The 2,500-nt window shown below is 33.8% G+C and overlaps 1 long non-coding RNA gene and 1 pseudogene across 1 annotated transcript in view; both read right to left on the bottom strand.

Moving 5' to 3' along the window:
- LOC137643915 (uncharacterized) overlaps positions 1 to 2,500 on the bottom strand; it is a 580,907-nt gene that overhangs the window by 82,193 nt on the left and 496,214 nt on the right. The gene's annotated exons all lie outside the window — the stretch shown is intronic.
- LOC137645873 (piggyBac transposable element-derived protein 3-like) overlaps positions 1,101 to 2,500 on the bottom strand; it is a 3,522-nt pseudogene continuing 2,122 nt past the window's right edge.

Below are 2,500 nucleotides of genomic sequence, written 5' to 3'. Positions count from 1 at the left end.
ACAATCTTCATCTACTCCTCACCATGATCTCATTATCATATGGCACTCAAGTAATCTCTCTTATATTTCCATATCTAATTCTGTCATGCCATTCACCTCCCAATATTCATCCTAGGATTTTGTTCTTAAATCTACTAAATCTGTTGGAGATTATTTCATTGTCATAACATGACTTATGTCCATACAGGAAAAATTATCTTACTAAATTGATATGTAGCCTGATTTTTTAAATGGATTTTCAGGCGATTTTATTTCCAAATTTTACTTAACCTAGCCAATGTCTGATTTCCTTTTTTTTTTTTTTTTAATTTCAACTAAACTGTAATATTAAAGACACTGTATTGGAGATTTTATTTCCTAAATACTTAAATAACTCTACCTCATTAATCCTTTCTCCTTCCAATGCATCTTATGTTCCCATCATCTGTCTTTTTCTCTATTTATCTTGAGCCCAACCTCGGGTAATATTTTCTGCATTCTTGTAAGCAAGCATCGTAATTCATATGGTGTTTTGCTAATAAGAAGAGCACGATCAGCATACTCCAGATCAGCTAATTACCTATTACCCATCCAGCCCAATCATTCTCCACCATCTTCACCTGTTCTATGCATTATAAAATTCATGAGGAGTATAAATTACATAGGTGACAACACATTCCCTTGGAGACCCACTAACATAAAATTTGCACTTGCTATGATAATGAACAATCTTAATAAAATATTTATATTTAAGAGGAATTCCATAATGACACAGAACTCTTGAAAATATTGGCTGGTGCACACTATCAAAGGCTTTTTCAAAGTACACAAAAGCTATGAAAATTGGATTTCTATGCCTTATTCATTAGTATACAGCATTTATCATATTGGAAATAATCTGGTCAGTGCAACTTCTACCTTTTCTAAATCTTGCTTGTTCACCTCTCAGTTTTTCATCAATCTTTCTCTCTAATCTCTTTTAGATAAGCATCCTATATATTTTCATGACAACTGACGTAAATGTGACGTTTCTGTAATTATTGTAATCAGTCAAGTCTGCTTTTTTTGGTTATTCTCACCAACACGCCTAGCTCCAATTCATCATGTTTTGCCTCTTCATGTCACATTCTACAATATAATCTTATAAGTATTTTGGTGGCCTCTTCATTGTCAACCAGTTTCATTTCAGCAGTTTTTCCATCGTATCCCAGAGTTTTCCATCTCTTGAATTTTTTAATGATGGCTTCGACTTCAAATGCACTGAATTCATTCATGGGCACCTCAAGGTCTCCCTCAGCTTCAGGTATATCAATCAAATCATTCCCTTCATATCTCCTATTCGTGACATCAGCAAAGTGCTTCATACAACGTTGCCTTTCTTCATCTTCTATTGTTACAACATATCTATCTCTTTTTGATGGGTATGTTCTTCTTTGCCCCTGCAGAGATGTTATTAACAATTCCGTGAGCAACTCTAACCATACCACTCCCTGAATTCATAGCTTGGTCAGCTTCATCTGCTTTACTGTCTAAATATTCTCTCTAGTCATTCCTGACTTTTCTTTGGACCCCACTATCAATACTTGAATACTTACCATGGTCTACTTTGACATTTTCATTACTTCCTCGAAAAATTCCAACAATCAACTTCTGGCTTTGTTTCCTTTTTATAGTATCTCACTTTCTTCTGGCAACGGCGAGTTCCAAAATTTCACTACTAACTGACTAAGATATGTTCTTAATATCACACCATTCTTCATTGATTTTCTGCTTGTCGTTTTTTCAAATTCTCTGACACTGCAAATGGACTCCTCTGTGCTTATCTTCTAGAAACTTATTTGACTCAAACCTAGGTATTCTATTTATCTTTCTGTTGGATGCTTTCAATTTACATTTTTGTGTGGCAATGAGGAGCTTGTGAACACTATCAGTATCCACACTTCTATAGATTCTTACATTTATCAAAGTCATCCTTTTCTCTTTATTAATGGCTATGTGATTTATTTGATTTTTATAATTGCCACATGGTGAAATCCATATAAATTTGTGGTTTTCCTCATGCTGGAAAAGCGTACCCTCAATGACAAGATTGTTTATTAAACAAAATGTTATGAACTGTGCTCCATTTTCATTTCTAACTTTGCCAAGACCCTCAACACACATCTTATCCTCTATTCCTTGATTATTCCTTCCTATTTTAGCATTGAAGTTGCCAATCACAATTCTCGCATATATCTCTGGGATCTTATCCATTGCACTTTGCATTTCTTCATAGCATTCATCTTCATGGGAATCATATGTTGGAAGATGGTCTAACAATAGATTTAATAATAGATGGAGGACACTTCATAGTAGTAAAACTACCTGAACTCCACACCAAATTTCTTTAATAATGTTCTAAACCTACAGCTTGCAAGAACTTTATCATTATACTAATTCACAAAAAGGAAGACACAAAAGACCTGAGAAATCAATAACTTTACTCTTAGTGGTATATAAAATCTTAACAAAGCTTATATTA

The sequence above is a fragment of the Palaemon carinicauda genome, chromosome 1, assembly GCF_036898095.1.
Source record: "Palaemon carinicauda isolate YSFRI2023 chromosome 1, ASM3689809v2, whole genome shotgun sequence".
Taxonomy (NCBI): Eukaryota; Metazoa; Arthropoda; class Malacostraca; order Decapoda; family Palaemonidae; genus Palaemon; species Palaemon carinicauda.
The sequence above is the reverse complement of the archived record's forward strand: the minus strand, read 5'-3'. Positions and strand labels throughout refer to the sequence as shown.